This window comes from Microcaecilia unicolor, chromosome 1 (assembly GCF_901765095.1).
Source record: "Microcaecilia unicolor chromosome 1, aMicUni1.1, whole genome shotgun sequence".
NCBI classification, from domain to species: domain Eukaryota; kingdom Metazoa; phylum Chordata; class Amphibia; order Gymnophiona; family Siphonopidae; genus Microcaecilia; species Microcaecilia unicolor.
In genome coordinates this window covers 247165963-247190827 of record NC_044031.1, presented here as the reverse complement: position 1 = coordinate 247190827, position 24865 = coordinate 247165963, and the positions used below count along the sequence as shown (strand labels likewise).

Here is a 24865-nt window from a genome sequence, read left to right as displayed (position 1 = left end):
AATTGTCAGCAATATTCTTAGAAACAAATTGCTATACATTGCAAAATAAGATAGCAGATGTAAATTCTCAAAGTAGACATATTCCAAACGCTAAAATGAAAATAAAATGATTTTTTTCTACCTTTGTTGTCTGGTGACTTTCTTTTTCCGATCATGCTGGCCCAGTATCTGAGTCTGCTGCTATCTGTCCTCTTAACTCCATTTCCAGGGCTTCCTTTCCATTTATTTCTTTACTTTCCTCCTTTCTTCTTCATTTCTTGCTCTAGATCCATTTCCAGCAATTTCTTCTCTCTCCCTGGGTCCTGTCCTCCCATCCATGTCCATCCTTGTCCCTCTCTGCCCTTCCCTCCTCCATCCATAGCCAGCAATCCTCCTCTCTCCTCTCCCCTCCATTTCCAGCAAATTGTCCTCTCCCTGGGCCCCCATGTCCATCCTTGTCCCCCTCTGCCCTTCCCTCCTCCATCCATAGCCAGCAATCCTCCTCTCTCCCCTCCCCTCCATTTCCAGCAAATTGTCCTCTCCCTGGGCCCCCATGTCCATCCTTGTCCCTCTCTGCCCTTCCCTCCTCCATCCATAGCCAGCAATCCTCCTCCCCTCCCCTCCATTTCCAGCAATTTGTCCTCTCCTTGGGCCCCCATGTCCATCCTTGTCCCTCTCTGCCCTTCCCTCCTCCATCCATAGCCAGCAATCCTCCTCCCCCTCCCCTCCATTTCCAGCAATTTGTCCTCTCCTTGGGCCCCCATGTCCATCCTTGTCCCTCTCTGCCCTTCCCTCCTCCATCCATAGCCAGCAATCCTCCTCTCTCCCCTCCCCTCCATTTCCAGCAAATTGTCCTCTCCCTGGGCCCCCATGTCCATCCTTGTCCCTCTCTGCCCTTCCCTCCTCCATCCATAGCCAGCAATCCTCCTCCCCTCCCCTCCATTTTCAGCAATTTGTCCTCTCCTTGGGCCCCCATGTCCATCCTTGTCCCTCTCTGCCCTTCCCTCCTCCATCCATAGCCAGCAATCCTCCTCTCTCCCCTCCCCTCCATTTCCAGCAAATTGTCCTCTCCCTGGGCCCCCATGTCCATCCTTGTCCCCCTCTGCCCTTCCCTCCTCCATCCATAGCCAGCAATCCTCCTCTCTCCCCTCCCCTCCATTTCCAGCAAATTGTCCTCTCCCTGGGCCCCCATGTCCATCCTTGTCCCCCTCTGCCCTTCCCTCCTCCATCCATAGCCAGCAATCCTCCTCTCTCCCCTCCCCTCCATTTCCAGCAAATTGTCCTCTCCGTGGGCCCCCATGTCCATCCTTGTCCCTCTCTGCCCTTCCCTCCTCCATCCATAGCCAGCAATCCTCCTCTCTCCCCTCCCCTCCATTTCCCGCAAATTGTCCTCTCCCTGGGCCCCCATGTCCCTCCTTGTCCCCCTCTGCCCTTCCCTCCTCCATCCATAGCCAGCAATCCTCCTCTCTCCCCTCCCCTCCATTTCCAGCAAATTGTCCTCTCCGTGGGCCCCCATGTCCATCCTTGTCCCCCTCTGCCCTTCCCTCCTCCATCCATAGCCAGCAATCCTCCTCTCTCCCCTCCCCTCCATTTCCAGCAAATTGTCCTCTCCGTGGGCCCCCATGTCCATCCTTGTCCCTCTCTGCCCTTCCCTCCTCCATCCATAACCAGCAATCCTCCTCTCTCTCCCTTCCCCTCCATTTCCAGCAAATTGTCCTCTCCCTTCACGCGATTCGCGAACCGCTTAGCACTGCTTAAAAAAAAAATTACACATCAGCAGGAACAGGCTGCTTCAGCCAATCCCAGGGGCCTTCCTTCAGCGTGTTCCGCCCAAGGGCTGAAGGAAGGCTCCTGGGATTGGCTGAAGCAGCCTGTTCCTGCTGACGTGTAAATTTTTTTTTAAGCAGTGCTAAGCGGCAGCGCGGTTCGCAAATCGCGTGAAGGGGGGGTGGGGGGGTGGGACGACGCGACGGCAACGAAGAGGAGAAACAAGAGAAGTGCTGCGTGTGCCGGTAAGCTGCTCAAAGGCACAGGGGACGCCGTCAACACTGCCAGGTGGGGACCGGAGCCGGTTTTAAAGGTCATGGTTGGGCTGGGGAGGCTTAGCCTCCCCAAGCCTCTTATACGGGGCGCCTATGCCTCTGCTCTTTCCTCCGCACCCTGGGGCCTTTAAATCTTTTACTTCCGGTCGCAGCAGCGTCAGTGAAAGCGGAGCGCTGCCGACATCTCCCTTCGCGCTCTTGGTTCCCTCAGTGTCCGCCTTCTTCTAGAAGGCGGGACACTGAGGGAACCAATGAGTGCAAGGGAAGGGAGACGTCGGCAGCGCTTTCACTGACGCTGCTGCGACCAGGTAAAAGATTTAAAGGCCTCGGCGGCGCGGGGCGAGAGTAAGCACCGCGGCGGCGCCCTCCAGAGGTGGGCGCCCCCCTGCGGCGCTTACCCCGCTTACCGCATCGGCACGGCCCTGCAGGTGGATGTGAAGCGTCTGTTCACGCTTTCCAAAAATACTAGGACTAGGATACAGAAAGTGAAAGTGCCTTATTGCTTTGTAGCTTTTACTATATGAGACGTGGGGTAAGGAATAATATATTGTAGAGGAATATATTCGAGTTATTCCCCAAGTTTTCCACGTCATCACTGTGACCCCTGACGCAGGTGCTAGTCACCGAAACACGGCCCGTGTCGGGTCTTTTTGTCAAGGCTCATTCATTAAAGAACTGTGTTCCATTTTTAAAGGCCCGTGGTGCTGTCCATAAACCACTACTAAATGGACTTGGGAAAAATCCACAATTCCAGGAATAACATGTATAGAATGTTTGTACGTTTGGGAAGCTTGCCAGGTGCCCTTGGCCTGGATTGGCCACTGTCGTGGACAGGAGGCTGGGCTCGATGGACCCTTGGTCTTTTCCCAGTGTGGCATTACTTATGTACTTATTCATTCCTAACACATTATCAAAAATGTTGCAAATGCCATTATAATTTTATGCTGGAAATTTAGTTGTAAGTTAGTGTTCAGTCAGTGTTGATTTTCATAATTTCCTCCGTTTATCCTTCTCCTTACTCTCATATTAATTTTTTTTTATCCTATCCTTCAGCTTTCTGCCTCTCTCTGTCTTACTTTTCTGAAGTCTGTCTGCCTATTGTTTCTGTTTCCCTATATACCAGCCCCTGCAATCTCTCTGGGTATGTGTGTATATCTCTCTCTCTTTCTCCCTCTCTCTGTATGTATACCAGCCCCTGCAATCTCTCTGGGTATGTGTGTATGTCTCTCTCTCTTTCTCCCTCTCTCTGTATGTGGCTGTGGCTGAGTTTCTGCATATGACTGTGCTGTTGGTGTTGGTTTGATGTCGGTAGTGGTGGGTATGGTGTTACTGCTGGTGGGTAGGCTTTCTTCAGTGAGTGGTATGCACAATTATTTTCTGTGTGCTCTGGCTTGGAGGAGGGAAAGGCAACACAGAAGAAGGGTGTATCATTTGCAAATGATCTACAGGACCAGAATCTATGCCACCAGCTAAATGCTCAGCTCCCATCTGCCATTTGGAGAGGGCATATCCCTGAAAATTACCACAGTCCCTGCTTTCTTGGTCACATACATCTTCCAGACCACTCTGTGGGCCAAAGTGGGCACAAGTCAGTCAACACTCTCTCTCTATATATATATATCTAATATAATAAAACGCACCGTGAACGTTCTGAAGACAACGTTCTGAAGTCACTCAAACACTCCCTGGCTGTAGGGTTCGTGGATTCATGGTGTGAAGCCAGCCAGCCGTCTCTGCCCCGCCCTCGCGTCAAACGTCATGACGTCGAGGGCAAACGTCATGACGTCGAGGGCGGAAAAAAAAACAAACAAAGCGCAGCGTCAGGGAAGGAGGCGGTGCTCCCGACATCTCTAGCCTTCCCTTCACTGTGTTCCGCCTTCTTCTGACGTCAAGGATGACGTCAAAAGAAGGCGGAACACAGCGAAGGGAAGGCTAGACATCGGGAGCGCCGCCTCCTTCCCTGACGCTGCGCTGCCAGAACCGCCACCGAGGTAAATTTAAAAAGGAAAAAAAAAAAAAAAAAAGGGATGTTGGGGGGAGAGAAGAGGGTGGGCAGTAAAGTTGAACAATGGGAGCGGGAGGGCAGGGGATAAACGACAGCATGGATGCGAAGGGGGGGGCATGGATGCGAAGGGGGGGGGGAGAAGAGGGCGGGCCAGGCTGGGACATGGGAGAGAGAGGAGCATGGATGCGAGGGGAGGTCATGGAAGGGAGAGAGGGGAATTGCTGGAAAAGGATGAATGGAGGGGGCAGGGGACAGAGGAGCATGGATGGGCATGGATTGGGATGGCAGGGCTCAGGGAGAGAGGGGAATTGCTGGAAAGGGATGAATGGAGGGGGCAGGGGACAGAGGAGCATGGATGGGCATGGATTGGGAGGGCAGGGCTCAGGGAGAGAGGGGAATTGCTGGAAAGGGATGAATGGAGGGGGCAGGGGACAGAGGAGCATGGATGGGCATGGATTGGGAGGGCAGGGCTCAGGGAGAGAGGGGAATTGCTGGATAGGGATGAATGGAGGGGGCAGGGGACAGAGGAGCATGGATGGGCATGGATTGGGAGGGCAGGGCTCAGGGAGAGAGGGGAATTGCTGGATAGGGATGAATGGAGGGGACAGATGGACATGGATGGATATGGATTGCAGGGCAGGGCAAAGGGAGAGAGGGGAATTGCTGGATAGGGATGAATGGAGGGGGCAGGTGACAGAGGAGCATGGATGGGCATGGATTGGGAGGGCAGGGCTCAGGGAGAGAGGGGAATTGCTGGATAGGGATGAATGGAGGGGACAGATGGGCATGGATGGATATGGATTGCAGGACAGGGCTCAGGGAGAGAGGGGAATTGCTGGATAGGGATGAATGGAGGGGGCAGGTGACAGAGGAGCATGGATGGGCATGGATTGGGAGGGCAGGGCTCAGGGAGAGAGGGGAATTGCTGGAAAAGGATGAATGGAGGGGGCAGGGGACAGATGGGCATGGATTGGGAGGGCAAGGCTCACACTCTCTCTCTCATATACAATGTCTTTCTGACTCTCACTCTCACACACTCTGTCTCACAATGTATCACATTCACTCTCTATGTGCCACACAGTCACTCACACACTCGCTTGGTCTCATACACTCACTCTCACAGAGAATCTGTGTCTCACACACACTCTCTCTCTCGCACACACACACACACTCTCTCTCACACTGTGTCTCACATACACACTTGCACACACTCTCATTCTCACACACACACTCTCTCACAAACACACTCACACCCAGACTCACTCTCTCTCTCACACACACACACTCACACTTTCACTCTGACTCTCACACAGTCACTCTCACATACACTCTCCCAAACATACACACTCCGAGGAAAACCTTGCTAGCGCCCGTTTCATTTGTGTCAGAAACGGGCCTTTTTTACTAGTATATACATATTGTTCAGTTTTTAGCACATCACTCAGGACAGCCAATCAGCATACTGTTTTCCCTGAGGAGGAATAGCAGGCATGACAGAATTTTATGAGTTGAGTCAAGTTTCCATCAGTTTTGAGGACAATTGATTGCACACACTTGGTAATCATGCTACTTGCAGAGAATGAAGACACTTCGTTGAAATGACAAAGCTTTCCACTCACTCAACATGCAAGTATTCTGCAATGCTACACTTCTCACATATGCTCTCCACCTTAACACTCCTCTTTTCTCTCCATAGAACACTCTGACCTCTGCCTGTTCAGTCATGAAAGAAGCAGGACAATCTCAACTATGTCTATTATCCATACATACCACCATTGTCTCACTCACTTTCTTTTGCTCTTTTCTCCTCTCATGTGAGAGGGTCTATCCCCTGGAAAGCATAAGTACATAAGTATTGCCATACTGGGACAGACCAAAGGTCCATCAAGCTCAGCATCCTGTTTTCAACGGTGGCCAATCCAGGTCACAAGTAACTGGCAAGATCCCAAAACAGTACAATACATTTTATGCTGCTTATTCTAGAAATAAGCAGTAGATTTTCCCCAAGTCCATTTTAATAATGGTCTATGGACTTTTCCTTTAGGAAGCCATCCAAACCTTTTTAAAACCCTGCTAAACTAACTGCTTTTACTACATTCTCTGGCAGCGAATTCCAGAGTTTAATTACACGTTGAGTGAAGAAATATTTTCTCAGATTTGTTTTAAATTTACTACTTTCTAGCTTCACTGTGTGCCCCCTAGTCCTGGTATTTTTGGAAAGAGTAAACAAGCGATTCACATCTACCTGTTCCACTCCACTCATTATTTTATAGATCTCTAACATATCTCCCCTCAGCCGTCTTTTCTCCAAGCTGAAGAGCCCTAGCCGCTTTATCCTTTCCTCATAGGGAAGTCATCCCATCCCCTTTATCATTTTCGTTGCCTTTCTCTGTACCTTTTCTAATTCCACTATATCTTTTTTGAGATGCAGTGACCAGAATTGAATATTCGAGGTCCGGTCGCACCATGGAGCGATACAAAGGCATTATAACGTCCTCATTTTTGTTTTCCATTCCTTGCTTAATAATACCTAACATTCTATTTGCTTTCTTAGCTGCCGCAGCACACTGAGCAGAAGGTTTCAACATATCATCAAGGATGGCACCTAGATCTCTTTCCAGGTCGGTGACTCCTAATGTGGAGCCTTGCTTTACATAACTATAATTCAGGTTTCTCTTTCCCACATGCATCACTTTGCACTTGTTCACATTAAACGTCATCTGCCATTTAGATGCCCAGTCTCCTAGTCTCGTAAGGTCCTCTTGTAATTTTTCAAAATCTTCTTGCGATTTAACAACTTTGAATAACACAAGTCATCAGCAAATTTAATTTACTGACGATCACAAACTCCCAAAATTAAACACAGGAGTGCTGCAACTTGGCCTACAGGCAGACCAGGGGAATCAATGAAAGAAGTTTGGCCTGATAAAGACACACTACAGGTACCTGGGCAGATATGGAAGAGAGCTCCTCTACCATCTTTCTGGTGCATGTGACATTTTCCTAGGCTGCTGTATGCTTCATAACCTGGACCTGAGGAAGTTTAGCCAGAGTCCCATGACAACACTGAGGATGCTGCCCAACAGGTAGAACTTCAGTATCCCCAAGGCAGTGGCAGCCAGGAATATCCTTATTCTGAGACATTTCTAACTAGTAAGTGCATGTTCAGAGCCGGTCAAACCCAGTAAGCATGGTAAGCACCGCAGGGGGGCACCTGCCTTCAAGGGCGCCGCTGCGCCACCCTTGGGGGTTTAAATCTTTTATTTACCTCCGTCCAGGCGTCCGTGTCATTTCAAAGCCCTACCCGCCTGTAGCCTTCTCTCCCTTCGTGAGTTCATTCCCGCAGAGTCCCACCTTCTGACATCATTTCCTCGAGGGCGGGACTCTGCGGGAATGAACTCACGAAGGGAGGGAAGGCTAGAGATGTGCAGGGCTTTGAAATGACGTGGCCGCTGGGATGGAGGTAAATTAAAAAAAGACTTAAACCACGCAGGGTGGCAAGAAGAAAAAGGGGGATGTTATGGGGGAGAAGAGGGCAGGCAGGTGGCCATAAATGGAAGGGGGATGGGGCGAAGAAGAATCACTGGACAGGGGCAGGTTGGGAGAAGAGAGAAAGGAGATGGGGGGGAGGGGTGCCAACTGATAGTCTGCAGGGGGGCACCAGAGACCATAGGACCTGCCCTGTGCATGTTAATTTTCAGTGTAAAGCTACAAGTATATCTTAGTGCTTGTGTGGTTGGTCATGTACTCAGACAGCTACTAATGGATGATCGAGCCTTTTCATGTGCTGAGGTGAAGAGGGTCATATTTGAGGCCACACTGGCCTTGGAAGGGGCCATATGCTTCTCTGCCACTTCTGAGACATGCTTTGAAATTTCTTTAAAATGAAGAAAGTGTAATGGGCCAGGTCTTAACCTGCACTTGTGAGACTCAGAAGTGACAAGAGAATGAGGGAAAGGAATAGAAGGATGAAAAGAGTGAATAGGCCAGGGGACATGAAGAAGAATGAGAACAGAGAACAGTGAACAATGGAACAGGAAATAGGTAAGTGCTCAGCTGGAGCTAAAAGATCCATGATCCTTACCAAGAACCATTCCATTGTGCTTCTACAGGCCTGCAGGTCCACCCTAATACATTTCACATCCTAACACATCAGTGTATTTTGCTTTAGCAGTTTCTCAGTTTGGAGTTGTGAGATTCAGGTGCACAGAGAAATCCAAGGATGTAAAGAACAGGTCCCATAGTTTGAAGGGGTACATGGAATTAAGGGAAGTCCCTGCATATTTTTGAGTTGAGTGTGTGATTTTTGTTACTGGGCTGAGATAGTGACTTGATGCTTTCAGAGCATTTCTTGTTGAAGTCTGCCACCTCTTCCACCTTGTCACCAAAAATGTTGTTTCCCTGGCATTGAACAGCTTCTCCTAAAGTGCTGGTTCCAGGTCTGAGGTGCACAGTAAGGCAAGTCTGTGCAACCCAATATCCATGGCAGAGGCTCTGAATGTCATATCCAAAGCATCAAAGGTTGCCCAGACCATATACTTTCCACACTCTTGCTCTTTGGTTACTAGCTGATGGAGTCTTTCAGGCTTCTCTAGAGGAAAGTATCTGTAAATCTTGCCTGACTGTGCACAATGCTCTGCAAGTGCATACTCATTAAGAGCTGGTATGAAACTACGCAGAGGCAAGAATAGCATATTGACAAAATGTCTTCCCAAAAAGATTCCCTCCCTGGGGGATACTAAGAAGTGAATCTTGGAACTGTTTTCTCTTTTGAGAGTGGATTCAACCACCATAGAATGATGAGAAAACTGAAGCTTCTTGAATCCTGGAGTCTCCTGGACTCTATACATAGAATCAAACTTCTTGTTAACCTGCTGTATAGAGAGGGGGTCTCCCACTGCTTCATCTGCACAAGCTTGAGGATTCTGTGAATAGATACTGTCATACTTTCCTTACAGAGGAGAGGGGTGTCAAACTGGAGGATGTCCAATGTCTCGGACCTGGGCTCATCCTCAGTTTCCAAATCAAATGGATGGACTTAGCCATCTCCCATATAAAATCAATAAAGGAGAGTTCCTTTGGAGAGTACTTCCTCTTTTCAAGTTCAGTGTAGGGGTCTGATGGAAGACCAAGGGACTCTTCCTTCAAGATGCCCTCTGGTATCTCCTCAGACACTCAGAAGAGGTGAGAATCTGAGTCTCTGCCTGCAACACATGACTGACACCATGGTCAGGGCTGGGGCATTGAAGCATCAGGGAACCCTGGTTCCCTGAGGAGGGTTTCTCTGCCCCCTTCCTCCTGAGGGGCTAGAGATCTAAACTGGTTTGGAGCAGACTGACTCTAAGGCTCCATGAGACTGAAGCTCCTGAAGAGCTGGCATTGATGCCCTCAATGAATGAAGATGAAGAACAAGAGTGTCAACTACCAAGGGGAGGGATGATTGATGACTCAGGAGTCCACCAAATTTGAAAGTTTATTATAACTCCCAGCCCAATGACAATGAGTTCATGACATTCACAGATATGGAGAAGTATGATGTTTCAGCATACAGCAAAAGGTGAATGAACTTGTCTCAAAGGTCAGCAACAGGGCCGTGCCGATGCGGTAAGCGGGGTAAGCGCCGCAGGGGGGCGCCCACCTCTGGAGGGCGCCGCCGCGGTGCTTACTCTCGCCCCGCGCCGCCGAGGCCTTTAAATCTTTTACCTGGTCGCAGCAGCGTCAGTGAAAGCGCTGCCGACGTCTCCCTTCCCTTGCACTCATTGGTTCCCTCAGTGTCCCGCCTTCTAGAAGAAGGCGGACACTGAGGGAACCAAGAGCGCGAAGGGAGATGTCGGCAGCGCTCCGCTTTCACTGACGCTGCTGCGACCGGAAGTAAAAGATTTAAAGGCCCCAGGGTGCGGAGGAAAGAGCAGAGGCATAGGCGCCCCGTATAAGAGGCTTGGGGAGGCTAAGCCTCCCCAGCCCAACCATGACCTTTAGAACCGGCTCCGGTCCCCACCTGGCAGTGTTGACGGCGTCCCCTGTGCCTTTGAGCAGCTTACCGGCACACGCAGCACTTCTCTTGTTTCTCCTCTTCGTTGCCGTCGCGTCGTCCCACCCCCCCACCCCCCCTTCACGCGATTTGCGAACCGCGCTGCCGCTTAGCACTGCTTAAAAAAAAAATTTACACGTCAGCAGGAACAGGCTGCTTCAGCCAATCCCAGGAGCCTTCCTTCAGCCCTTGGGCGGAACACGCTGAAGGAAGGCCCCTGGGATTGGCTGAAGCAGCCTGTTCCTGCTGATGTGTAATTTTTTTTTTAAGCAGTGCTAAGCGGTTCGCGAATCGCGTGAAGGGAGAGGACAATTTGCTGGAAATGGAGGGGAAGGGAGAGAGAGGAGGATTGCTGGTTATGGATGGAGGAGGGAAGGGCAGAGAGGGACAAGGATGGACATGGGGGCCCACGGAGAGGACAATTTGCTGGAAATGGAGGGGAGGGGAGAGAGGAGGATTGCTGGCTATGGATGGAGGAGGGAAGGGCAGAGGGGGACAAGGATGGACATGGGGGCCCACGGAGAGGACAATTTGCTGGAAATGGAGGGGAGGGGAGAGAGGAGGATTGCTGGCTATGGATGGAGGAGGGAAGGGCAGAGGGGGACAAGGATGGACATGGGGGCCCAGGGAGAGGACAATTTGCTGGAAATGGAGGGGAGGGGAGAGAGGAGGATTGCTGGCTATGGATGGAGGAGGGAAGGGCAGAGAGGGACAAGGATGGACATGGGGGCCCACGGAGAGGACAATTTGCTGGAAATGGAGGGGAGGGGAGAGAGGAGGATTGCTGGCTATGGATGGAGGAGGGAAGGGCAGAGGGGGACAAGGATGGACATGGGGGCCCAGGGAGAGGACAATTTGCTGGAAATGGAGGGGAGGGGAGAGAGGAGGATTGCTGGCTATGGATGGAGGAGGGAAGGGCAGAGGGGGACAAGGATGGACATGGGGGCCCAGGGAGAGGACAATTTGCTGGAAATGGAGGGGAGGGGAGAGAGGAGGATTGCTGGCTATGGATGGAGGAGGGAAGGGCAGAGAGGGACAAGGATGGACATGGGGGCCCAAGGAGAGGACAAATTGCTGAAAATGGAGGGGAGGGGAGGAGGATTGCTGGCTATGGATGGAGGAGGGAAGGGCAGAGAGGGACAAGGATGGACATGGGGGCCCAGGGAGAGGACAATTTGCTGGAAATGGAGGGGAGGGGAGAGAGGAGGATTGCTGGCTATGGATGGAGGAGGGAAGGGCAGAGAGGGACAAGGATGGACATGGGGGCCCAAGGAGAGGACAAATTGCTGGAAATGGAGGGGAGGGGGAGGAGGATTGCTGGCTATGGATGGAGGAGGGAAGGGCAGAGAGGGACAAGGATGGACATGGGGGCCCAAGGAGAGGACAAATTGCTGGAAATGGAGGGGAGGGGAGGAGGATTGCTGGCTATGGATGGAGGAGGGAAGGGCAGAGAGGGACAAGGATGGACATGGGGGCCCAGGGAGAGGACAATTTGCTGGAAATGGAGGGGAGGGGAGAGAGGAGGATTGCTGGCTATGGATGGAGGAGGGAAGGGCAGAGGGGGACAAGGATGGACATGGGGGCCCAGGGAGAGGACAATTTGCTGGAAATGGAGGGGAGAGGAGAGAGGAGGATTGCTGGCTATGGATGGAGGAGGGAAGGGCAGAGAGGGACAAGGATGGACATGGATGGGAGGACAGGACCCAGGGAGAGAGAAGAAATTGCTGGAAATGGATCTAGAGCAAGAAATGAAGAAGAAAGGAGGAAAGTAAAGAAATAAATGGAAAGGAAGCCCTGGAAATGGAGTTAAGAGGACAGATAGCAGCAGACTCAGATACTGGGCCAGCATGATCGGAAAAAGAAAGTCACCAGACAACAAAGGTAGAAAAAAATCATTTTATTTTCATTTTAGCGTTTGGAATATGTCTACTTTGAGAATTTACATCTGCTATCTTATTTTGCAATGTATAGCAATTTGTTTCTAAGAATATTGCTGACAATTCCTGTCAGTGTAGCAAGTGGTGAGCGATCATTTTCACCGGGGGGGGGGGGGGGGGGCGCCAACTGATAGTCTGCAGGGGGGCGCCAGAGACCCTAGGCACGGCCCTGGTCAGCAAGAAGGATCACATGAGATTTGAGGGAAGCTCAAGGAGCTTAAGGATACTCAAGGATTTTTACTACTCAGAATTGGAAATTTAGCATATCATATTTTGAGGACCTCTGACTCATCCACAATATGCTGAAACACAGTCCATGTTGGGCCTCTGTGAATGTCATTGTCATTTTTTTGGGAGTTATAATAAACCTTCAAATCTGGTGGACTCTTGAGTTGGCAGTCATCCTCCCCTTGGTCATCGCTGCTCTTCTTATTTGTCTTGCTTCCTGCAGAAAACTCTCCTCTTGTTTTTCATCAACCAGTGCCCTCGATGCCATAGCCTCTTGCCAAACTAAGCATGTGTAGGGGCTTGTGGTGATAGCAGCTTGAGGGTACTGCTGCCAGCTGCCCTTGTTGCAAGAGTTTCAGCTGGCAGGAGGTCTTCGTCTGGCGGGTCTTGGGGAATCCTTGCCAGCTGAGGTATTTATAATTTTACTTTGGGAGGGTGCCAGTTGAAGAGGTGGAGATGAAATTTATTGCCCACCCACTTGTCTATGCCACAGAAGTAGAACCCCACATCACTGGGCCAGGCTGTCAAAAGTGATTGCGGCCACACAAGAGGGTGCAAAATACAGCATTTCTATGCCCAGCTGATGGTACCAGTGATTACAGTGACAGCCAAGGTAAGTGCAGAATAGAAAAGTGACTGCCAGGAGGGGGGTGGGGAGAAGGAGATATGCAACACTTCCAGTTGGGGCTAGTGATAGTTGCAATTATTGAAGATAGTGGGAAAGCAAAAATAGGGACTGGTTATGAAGATTTTAGTACCTGACTCCCTAGTTCTCTATACTCCCCAGCCAGCAGGCACATATAGCTAGCTATAAGACTGCACACTCTTGCTTTCCTTATGCCAAATTTTTGGTGACACACCTCTCAGTTATTTGTGACACACCAGTGTTTCCCAACACATTGGTTGAGAATCACTGCCATAAGCCCTCAGCAAAAAGCTCCTTTGGTACCTTCACCTTCCCCCCCCCCCCCCCCCCCCCCCCCCCCCCTGTAATCAAATCACTCACCCTAACTTGACTTGCATGGATGTTCATCCACATGTGCCTCCCCTCCCAGATCCTCCTCTACCTCCTTACCTCAGGGAAGCTTTACATCTTCAGGGACAGGGGCAGCGTCCGTGGGAGCCAAGGGCTAATTTTTAATGCATTGGATAGGAAGTTTTAGAACCCAGATGAGACTGCATGCGGTGGGAGAGCAGTTAGAAGGTAGAATCACCTATGGGAAGTAGATTTTATTGCAAGGTTTTTAATGTCCGTGGAACTCATTTAGGGGTCAGCTACTGGGAGGGTGGGCTGGCAATACATGCTGCTCTGCCTAGTAATACATGTACTTTTCTGGCCATAGAAACTTGTGCTTCCAGTGTGAATGTGGAATCAGCACCATAGCAAGGGTTATGCCAGTGGTGTTGCTGCACAAAGCACAAATATGGAATGGTGCAAAAATTGCTATCAGCTGTCCCCTCTTATTGGCAGTGGTGAAGTAAGTGGAAAAGGGAAGAGGGGTTTGCATTGATCTCCTATAGCTCAGTACAGTTCTGAGTGAGATTAACAACCTTTAGTGAATCTTGTATTCACGAGGGAGGGAAACTAAAGCGCATTAAAATATGTTTCTATGTTGTTTAAAAAATAAGCCCTTAGTTCTAAAGAGTTGAGAAGTAAAATAGCACACTAGCACATATTTAACAAGTTTTGAACAGTTTGGATGGTAGACTGCCTGTGGCATCAGATATGAATGGTTTTATTTCCAAGTATGTTCATTTCAATACATTTTCTTTTGGACTGTTGAAAAAAAATATTAACAAACATGATATTATCTGGCACAACCAAAAATATTTAATATTTCACAATGACAAATACATATCCCATTTAATGTATAACCTCTCACACATAAGGTGAGAATCCTGAAAGCTATGCTTCACTTCAGCTCACTTCACTTATCTTTTATTCTATAAAGGCCTGTGTCAGTTCAGGAAAAAAATCTCCAGGACAGAAAAAGGAGCATAATGAAAATGAATTGTCACACTTTAAGCAGTCTTCTAGAGTAAGTGCAGTAATAGTGAAATAAGTAGGGTCAGAATCCTCTCTTTGTCCTAAAGTTATGGGGCCGGATGACATACATCCGAGGGCACCGAAAGAACTTAGGGAAGTTCTAGCAGCTCCACTGGCTGACCTTTTCAATGCTTCTCTACAGTCGGGAGAGGTCCTGGAGGACTTAAGAGCAGATGTAGTCTCTCTCCACAAAAGCGGAAGTAAGGAAGAGGTTGGGACAACAAGTTGGTAAGTCCGACTTCTGTGGTAAGGAAATTAATGGAAGCACTTTTAAAACAGAATAGTAAAGTTTTGGTACAGGATCCGAGGCAACATGGTTTCACTAGAGGCAGGTCTTGTCAGACAAATCTGATTAATTTCTTTGAGTGGATGACCAGAGAGTTGGATCGAGGGAGAGCGCTAAATGTGATGTATTTAGATTTAAGCAAAGCCTTTGACATGGCTCCGTACAGACAACTAATAAATAAACAGTGCCCTCAGTATGGGCCCTAAAGTGACTGGCTGGGTTAGGAACTGGTTGAGTAGAAGGTGACAGAGGGTAGTGGTAAATAAAGCTCATTCTGAGGAAAAGGATGTTACCAGTGGTGTGCCACAAGGTTTGGTTCTTGGGCAGGTTCTTTTTAACATTTTTTGTAAAATATATTGCTGAAGGCTATCTGGTAAGATTTGTCTCTTTGCAGATGATACCACAATCTGTAAATTGGGTAGATACCCCTGATGGTATAGATAAATGAGGAAGGACATAATGAAGTAAAGGAATGGTCTGGAATTTGGCAGTTTAGATTTAATACTAAAAAATGCATTTGGGCTGCAAAAACCCGAGGGAATGGTACAGTTTAGGGGGTGAAGAACATTTGTGATGGAAAAGGAGCGGGGGACTTGGGTGTGATTGTATGTGATGATCTTAAGGTGGCCAAACAGGTAGAAAAGGTGACGACAAAAGCTAGAAGGATGCTTGGGTGCATAGGGAGAGGAATGGCCAGTAGGAAAAAAAAGAGGTGATGATGCCCCTTTATGTTTAAATCTTTTTATTGGTAATCCAATACATATATTGCAGGTACATATCTCAACACAGAAACAACACATATGTGCTTCAAGATGCCACGTGCTTAAGGATTACAACAAATTTGCATTCCCCATTTCCTCCCTCCCCCCCCCTCCCCTGTACCGGCAACCAGACAAACTAAACAAGTAGAACTTTAAGAAAACCATTTACACTTTATAAGTCAAGGACTAGTTCCACACATAAGACCAGAGGCTTTGGTCCCGATGCCCCTTTATAAGACTCTGGTGAGACCTCATATAGAATATTGTTTACAATTTTGGAGACAGCACCTTCGAAAAGACATAAACAGGATGGTGTCAGTCCAGAGGGTGGCTACTAAAATGGTCAGTGGTCTTCATCATAAAGTGTATGGGGACAGACTTAAAGATTTCAATATGTATACTTTGGAGGAAAGGTGGGATATAGGAGATATAATGGAGATATTTTAATACCTATGCAGCATAAATGCACAGGAGACAAGTCTCTTTCAATTGAAAGGAAGCTTTAGAATGAGGGAGCATAGGATGAAGGTGAAAGGGGATAGAGTCAGAAGTAACCTGAGCAGTGGTGTGCTGGAGCCGGCTCGCACCGGCTCGCAAGAACCGCTTGTTAACTTTGCTCGGCTCTTGCGAGCCGGTTGTTGAAACCCGCGAGCTGGCTCTCCTCCCTCCCTCTTCCCTCACATCACCGACCTGATGAATTCTTCGGGGCAGGCAGTCTTGCCTGCCCGCCCGCTGCAAGTGCTGACTCTCCCCCGCTGGCGCTGCAGGTTCGCACTTTAAAAATGGCCGCCGAGACTTCCAGAGGCGGCCTTGCGAGACTTTGCCCTTGTAAGTCTCGGCGGCCATTTTGAAGCGCGAACCGGCAGTGCCAGCGGGGGAGAGTCAGCACTTGCAGCGGGCAGGCAAGACTGCCTGCCCCGAAGAATTAAAGGAGTCAGATCGGTGACGGACGGGAGGGAGGGAGGAGAATTCTATTAACAACTCAGGAGGGGGTGGCAGGGGAGAGAACTAGGGAGTCGCTGGGCATGGGTGGATCATGGAGGGGAGAGAAGGGTCGTCACTGGGCATGGGTGGATCATGGAGGGGAGAGAAGGGTCATCGCTGGTATGGGTGGATGGAGGGCAGGGGAGAGGAGGGTCACTGCTGGATTGGGTGGATGGAGGGCAGGGGAAAGGAGGGTCACTGTGTATGGGTGCATGCAGGGCAGGGGAGAGAAGGGTCGCTGGGTATATAGGTGCATGCAGGGCAGGGGAGAGGATGGTCACCGGACATGGGTGGATGGAGGGCAGGGGAGAGGAGGGTCACTGGGTATGGGTACATGGAGGGCAGGGGAGGGTCGCTGGGTGCATGCAGGACAGGGGGAGAGAAGGGTCACTGGACATGGGTGGATGGAGGGCAGGGGAGAGGAGAGGAGGGTCGCTGGACATGGGTGGGTGGATGGAGGGCAGGGGAGAGGAGGGGAGAGAGAAGAAATGCTGGACATGAATGGAGGGGAGGGAAGAGTGAGGAAGGAGATGAGATGAGGGAAAAGGAAGAGAGGAGAAAAACTGCATATGGATGAAGAAAATAGGCAGAAGTTGAGGACCAGAAATGAAGAAGAAAGGAAAGAAATAAATGGAAAGAAAGCCCTGGAAACGGAGTTAAGAGGACAGATTGCAGCAGAATCGGATACTGGGCCAGCATGATCAGAAAAACAGTCACCAGACAACAAAGGTAGAAAAAAAATCATTTTATTTTCATTATAGTGTTTGGAATATGTTCACTTTGAGAATCGGGTGCTCAACATTAAAAGTTTATATTTATTTACTTATTTATGGCATTTTATCCCACATTAAACATGAATTAGATTGGAACCTGGGATCATTTAATTTTTTTTTTCCTAGAGAGAGTAATGCATTGCCCCCCCCCCCCCCCCCTCCGGCTATAGCCAGCTCTGCAATTTTGGGGCAGCACAGAGGTGGACGGGGCGCAGAGGTGGACGGGGGGGGGGGGGGGGCGCAGAGGTGGACCGGGGAGAGAGCCTGTTGTTAAAAATTTACCAGCACACCACTGAACCTGAGGAAATACTTCTTCACGGAAAGGGTGGTGAATTCATGAAATGGCCTCCTGGTAGAAGTGGTGGAGATGAAAACAATATCTGAATTCAAGAGAGCTTGGGACAAATATATAGGATCTCTAAGGGAATGATAGGGAGACTAGATGGCTTGGATGGGCAGACTGGATAGGACATATGGTCTTTATCTGCCTAGATTTTTCTATTACTGTACCTCACACTCTTGATTGAAGTAGCTTTGTTCCTTATGCCCATCTCTTCTGAGTGGTATATATGAAAAGGCAGACTGAGCAGAGACAGGCAGTTCCTTGGGCTTCTTCAACAGTCTGAGCTGAATTTCTATCTCATCTTCTGGCGACATCCTGGCAGTGTGATAAGAATATTGTCTTTTCACGCTTTACCTTTCTGCCAATCCCTTTCTACTTCTTTCTGTCAGGTCTTGGGTGAGGCATCTTGTAGTTGCTAGGATACCACACTGAACGTGGGCTCTGTGACACATATGGAAAGTCACATGTTGGCTGGCTGCTGGTTCTTCCAACTGTTGCTATAGGCAACGCACATACCCAGCACATGCTCTCTTATCCAAGGTACCCTTAAGGGAGTGGGCTATTGATTCATTATGGGAATCAGGGCTGAAAGAGAGTCCACCTTACTGCCATGACTATCATTATTCATCCTTGTCTGTTCTACTGAATCCATGACTCGCTCTTCCCGCCATGTGCATTGTCAGTCCTGCCCCTTTCTGAACCACCAGGTGCTTGTATATTTGGCATGGTATCTGTAGGTTTTGCAAGAGTCCTGAGGCACAATATATGGAAGTGTGCAGGCACAATAGGGTCCTGCAAGGATAGTTCATGCTGGGCTAGGGGAAGTAAGGAAAACACCCCACCATGCTGGGGATAAGTGGAATAGGGAAGACAGATCCTGGGATAATGTGTTGCTAACAACCTAAAAATCTTAAATTTATAGGGCAACCCTACAATCACAAGGCACAACGGGTGTATACCTGTTTCTAAGTTTATTTTTTTATGACCGGGGTTTCCCAGTTCCACACTTGACAGTTATACACACTTCACTCCTTACTGAGTAAGTAATTGTAGTTTCAGGGTTATCACTGATCTAATAAATGTATACCTAAAGGATGAGGAAGAAGTTGTTAAAGAACCAAGACAAATTAAGCATGAGAGCAGAAAATTTGTGGTTTATTGCAACAGCAGCCAGGACAGTATTGAGATTACACTAATAAAGAAGTATTTTGTTGAACAGTTAAAGTCTCTTTATTGTAGATTTTTCTCCCTTTCTTCAGTCCACATATGTCCTTGAAATTTCATCATTTATTTTCTCCTTTTCACATGGTTGAGCAGGGCACACTCCCAGGTCAGGTGCAGTATTTGATGACTTATTTTATATTAAGCAGGTCATGCTATGTCACCAGGGTACTCTCAGACATTTGTAGATTAATGTTCAGCCCATGGTGGCCAGCATTGTTTTAAACACTGACTGCTGCCAGCTATAACAGAGCCAGATATACCTAATTGGGCCTACCCATGGGTGGGAAATTGTGGGATATAAATGCTGTAAATAAATAAATAATTTGAAACGAGCTAGATGGGTGTCCACTCACGCTAAGGACTTCTTTTATGCAGCACCTTCACTGTGGAATAATTTGCCATCTCCCTTATGGGTAGAAGCAAATTTTAATAGATTTAAGGTTATGTTGATACTGATATAGAACAGAGCAATATTTATTTATTTAGTTATTATTTTATCTATCTATCTATTTATTTATTTATTTTGTATTTTGCTCACACATTTTCAGTAGTAGCTCAAGGTGAGTTACATTCAGGTACACTGGGTATATTAACAAGACGCATGATCTACAAGAAATGATAAGTTTATGAATGATTTCTTAGGTGAAATCTTTTAGGCTTTCCTATCATGATAATGGAGTTCTTATCTTTACTTTTTTTATTTTATAATTTTATTGATGTATGCTGTACTTTTTAGAAATTATAAACTGCTTTGTTCAGTAAAAGTTAAGCGGTATAAAATTTGTTAATAAACATATTCACTGTCAGGCCATATTCAGACCCTGGCACTGAATATCTAGGTCTTTGGCGGTGCCTGGAAGTTATGTGAATATGGCCAATATTCAGTGCTGTGCCCGCATAGCTAACTGGGCAAACTTAGTACTGTTGTTTACGTGATTCAATTCCCCAGATAGCTATGCGGGTAATAGCACTTAGCAAGCATGGGTGGTGCAGAACAAGCAACCCCCCCCCCCCCCCCCCCCCTCCTCAGGTTATGACTCTAACTGTTGGTTTCATTGTTTCACAGTTCAGTTTGGGTTGCAACACACAGTTCAGGAAGCTCTGCCCTATATTGATTGAGCATATTTGATTACAAAAGTGCTATTTTATTCATGGTATAAGCCTTACTGATTGCTTAGTTTCTCTCTCTAGGATTTACTAGCTCCACATAGAATGTATCAATCTTTATTCACTGCATAAGCTCTGTCAAGCTTTATTCTTTAAGAGAGTGTAGTCTTTTAAATTTTTGTATTTATTTTAACTCTCCTAAAAACAATGCAGTCAATATTCTGCTGCGGCTGTCAGCATTTATTTACACATTGACTGCTGCAGGAAGAATTAGCTCCAGATATTCAATGGCAGCCCATAGCTGGGAGCCAGCATTGAATATCTGGAGCTAATTCATGATATGAAAGCTGCTGGGAATTATGCAGGTCCTGCCTGATAAACACACTTATGTGAGCCCTGGCTGAATATCGGCTGGAATCCACATAAGGCTCCGCTTAACACAAGACTATCTCTACTTCAGGAAGCAGGTGAAAGCTTGGCTCTTACTACTACTACTACTACTAATTTCTATAGCGCTACTAGACATACACAGCGCTGTACATATTATATGCAGGTACTTTCTCTGTCCCTAGAGGGCTCACAATCTAAGGTTCTTCAACCAGGCCTTTAATGGAAGAAGTAACTAACTTGCTAGTCTCACTCACACACACAAGGAGTGACTTGGGCTGCATCTACTCCTACCCTAGCTAAAATAATATTTAACCATCTCTCTGTACTCATGTGCAACTTTCTTTAAATCAGTCACCTTACCTTCTAACTCTTCCTACTGACTTACCTATCTGTGTTCCATCTTTGCTTTTCCCTTCACTATCAACGATAATGCTCTATTAATTACCTATTGTGCTGACATTGTAAGTAGTATACCATGCCATACTTTATATTGTTATTTGAATATTTTTACTGCTGTAATTGCCTATTGCTCATGTTTGACCTATTCTTACTGTACACCGCCACCAGTTAAACCGCTCAAAGAGACATAACCACAATCTGTAATTTATCAAAATAATACATTTCACAGAAAAAGTACTTAGCTTTCAAACTTGTTATCCAAACCAATGGAACATTATTCTACATGGGCCTTTTGTTTCGCAGACTCAAAAAAGATGTATTATTGTGGGGTTCCTTTCACTAAGATGCGTTTTGCACTAATGCCCACCTAATGTAGCAAAAGTTAGAGCAATGTAACATAGTAACATAGTAGATGATGGCAGAAAAAGACCTGCACGGTCCATCCAGTTTGCCCAACAAGATAAACTCACATGTGCCATTTTTTGTGTATACCTTACCTTGATTTGTACCTGTCTTTTTCAGGGCACAGACCGCATAAGTCTGCCCAGCACTATTCCCCGCCTCCCATCACCGGCTCTGGCACAAACCGTATAAGTCTGCCCACCACTATCCTTGCCTCCCAACCACCAACCCCTCTTCCCCCCACCTGCTCTGCCACCCAATTTCGGCTAAGCTTCTGAGGATCCATTCCTTCTGCACAGGATTCCTTTATGTATATCCCACCCATGTTTGAATTCTGTTACCGTTTTCATCTCTACCACCTCCCGCGGGAGAGCATTCCAAGCATCCACCACTCTCTCCGTGAAAAAATACTTCCTGACATCTTTTTTGAGTCTGCCCCCCTTCAATCTCATTTCATGTCCTCTCGTTCTACCGCCTTCCCATCTCAGGAAAAGATTTGTTTGCGGATTAATACCTTTCAAATATTTGAACGTCTGTATCATATCACCCCTGTTCCTACTTTCCTCCAGGGTATACATGTTCAGGTCAGCAAGTCTCTCCTCATATGTCTTGGAACGCAAATCCCATACCATTCTCGTAGCTTTTCTTTGCACCGCTTCAATGTAGGACGCACTCAGAGATCTTGTGGTAACCTCAAAATGTGTGCATGCTAACTGCACACTAAATAGTTTTTCTAATTTTGTTTTAGGGAGCATGTCAGGGGCGGAGAGTGGGCATGCCTGTGCTAACCAGTTAGCACATCTACATTACCGCACACTAACTGATTAGTGCATGGATACTGCATAAGCCGTTATCACACACAAAATAGATGGAGGTAATTGCTCATGTGGTATTTTTTTTTTAAATGTCCATGTCCTAATGGCAACATTAGCATGTGGCCATTTTAGAGCCGTAGTAAAAACAACCTTAGCGTGTGAGAAAGACCCAGGTCAATGTTCCCTCTAAGCTGTGCAGAAGTCCTCCAACACCACTGCTGCCAGTAGAGGGTGATGTTCAGGGGTGGACTGAGAGTGGTCTGGGCCCTCCACTCAGCCGCAGCCCAACACCCTCCCCTACTGCTGTCCACCCCTACCATTGCAGCTGACACCCCTGCTGCCCCCCCCCCCCACAGAGGTCACTAGATCACCAGTGGCACACCTTTAAAGGTAGGACCTGGGAGGGCTGTAGTGTGCGGCGGGCATCCAGGCAGAGCCTCTGGGACCCCAGGCATTGCCCGGTTGCCCGAATGGTTAGTCCGCCCCTGGTGATGTTTCAATATTATGCTTTCAATCACTATGAACAGGCAGGTTTGCTGGGGTCTTGCAGGACTCATCTGTCCCTCGTTACTGACAGGAATGTTGGAGGACTCCTGCACAGCTCATATGGAACACTGAGTGCACTAAGGTCATTTTTTTACCGTATCTTTGTAAAAGGACCCCTTGGTGAATTACAAATTGTGGTTATGCCACCTTGTGTGGTTTCACTGGTGGCTACAAGATACACCTCAAACCCTCACTTTGAATTTTGTGCAGAAGGGCATTATTTTGAATTTTGAACGTGTGTTTTTGAAATTAAAAATTGTGGAGATTTTTTTTACCTGTGATAGATAAAACCTGTGAATGGCATTTCTATAAATTAGTGCTCCAGTTCCAATGCCATGTGCTTAGTAACAATTCTATAGTGGCATCTTGGCACCAAGATTTTGTTAATTACTTGTGTAAGGTCGGAATTGGCTTGCCCATGGGTAGGAGTGCCTTTATATGCATGTCAATGGAAGGCATCAGTTGACATGCTTAGGTGCACCAAGTGACGAGCATCTATATTAATAAATCCCGCCTTGAACGTTCTGAAGCTCACTCCAAGGCAGAGAAGGACAAAAATCCTGTAGTCTTCATAGGCTAGGACCAGTCATCCTCACTTTTAGACCCGCCCTCAGCCACGCCCCATCTGTACATAAAACACTACCTCAACATTCTGAAGACAACCTGCTGAAGCCATCTGCAAAATCTCTAAACAGTTCGTAAGTTCATGGTGGTGAAGCCATCCAACTCACCATGTCTCTCTGCCCCGCCCTCGAGGGCGGAACACAGAGAGTAAAGGGATCCATAAAGGCACCCCTACCAACTGGCAACCCCCTCCAACAAACAACGACCCAGGCAGGGGGAGTGTTTCCGTACTCCTCCCCCTGCCTAGGAATCGCTACAGACTGCTGGCAAACTCTCAAACCACACGACCACAAAAGCCACCCGGAACCCCCCCACACAAACATATACACACACACACACACACACACACACACACACACACAAACAAACACAACACACACACACACACACAAACACACACACACAGAAACACACACACACACACACACAAACAAACACAAATACACACACAAACACACACACAAACGCAAACACAGAAACACACACACACAGAAACACACACACAAATGCAAACGCACAAACAAATGCAAACACACACACAAACGCAAATGCACACACAAACGCACACACACACAAACACACACACAGAAACACAAACACAAATGCACACACAAACGCACACACACACAAAAACATACACACAAACACACACACACACAAACACACACATGCACACACACACAAAAACATACACACACACACACAAACAAACACACACACACACAAAAACATACACACAAACACACACACACACATAAAAACACACACACAAACACACACACACACAAACACATACAAACACACACACACACACACACAAACACAAACAAACAAACACACACACACAAACAAACACACACACACACACAAAAACATACACACAAACACACACACACACATAAAAACACACACACAAACACACACACACACACACAAACACATACAAACACACACACACACACACACACACAAACACAAACAAACAAACACACACACAAACAGCCTTGACGGTGCACCTCTAAGTGCCCCCCGCCGCATCGCCACAACAACCCGTGCAACGGGGCATCAGAAAGCCCTTACCCCCCTTCCCTCCTCGCCGCATCACCCAACCCCTCCTCTGCCGCTTCACCAAGCCCCTCCCCTCCCCACATCGACCGCCTCGCCACCCGCGACCGCTAATGCAAACTCTGTCCGGCGGCTGCTGCTGCTTCTATTCAGCAGCAGCAGCCTGTACATAAGAAAACAAACAAAAAAACAACCTCCTAAAATGCACCTCCGTGGAGAACCATCTCACATTGGCTGACATCTCTGCAGCCGCTCCTCCTCTCCCCTCAACGTCAGTGCCCCTGCCGGAAGACCCCGGAGAAACACCGAGACGTCAGAGGGGAGAGGAGGAGCGCATGCTGAGACTTCAGCCAATGTGAGATGCTTCTCAACGGAGGTGCGTTTTAGGAGGATTTTTTTTTTATTTTCTTTATGTACGGGCTGCTGCTGCTGAATAGCAGAAGCAGCAGCCGCCGGACACAGTTTGTATTAGCGGTTGTGGGTGGCGAGGGGGTTGATGGGGGGGAGGGGCTTGGTGATGTGCCACGGTGGGGGGGTCGGGTGATGCGCGAAGGGGGGGACAAGGGGCTTTCTTTGGGTGCTGCGCCAGCTGGGAGAGGAAGGGGGGGGGGTCTCGCTGGACATGGGTGGCTGGAAGGAAGCAGGGGGAGGGGAGGGTTGCTGCACATGGGTGGCTGCAGGGGGGGGCAGGGAACAGGGAGATAGGTATGGGGCTCCACACACCACATGGGTACCTGCAAGGGGGACAGGGGATACAGGACAGACACTGGAGGGCGGGCAGGGGGACAGAAGGGTTGGTGGTCATCAGGGGGGACAGGTGGGTCAATGGACATGGCTGGCCACAGGGGAGGAACAGGGAAAAAGGAGAGGAGTGTCC

The 24865-nt window shown here is 48.2% G+C and overlaps 1 protein-coding gene across 1 annotated transcript in view; it reads right to left on the bottom strand.

The window, feature by feature from the left end:
• The window catches only part of C1H5orf49 (chromosome 1 C5orf49 homolog), a 52159-nt gene that overhangs the window by 26141 nt on the left and 1153 nt on the right, over nt 1-24865 (bottom strand). The gene's annotated exons all lie outside the window — the stretch shown is intronic.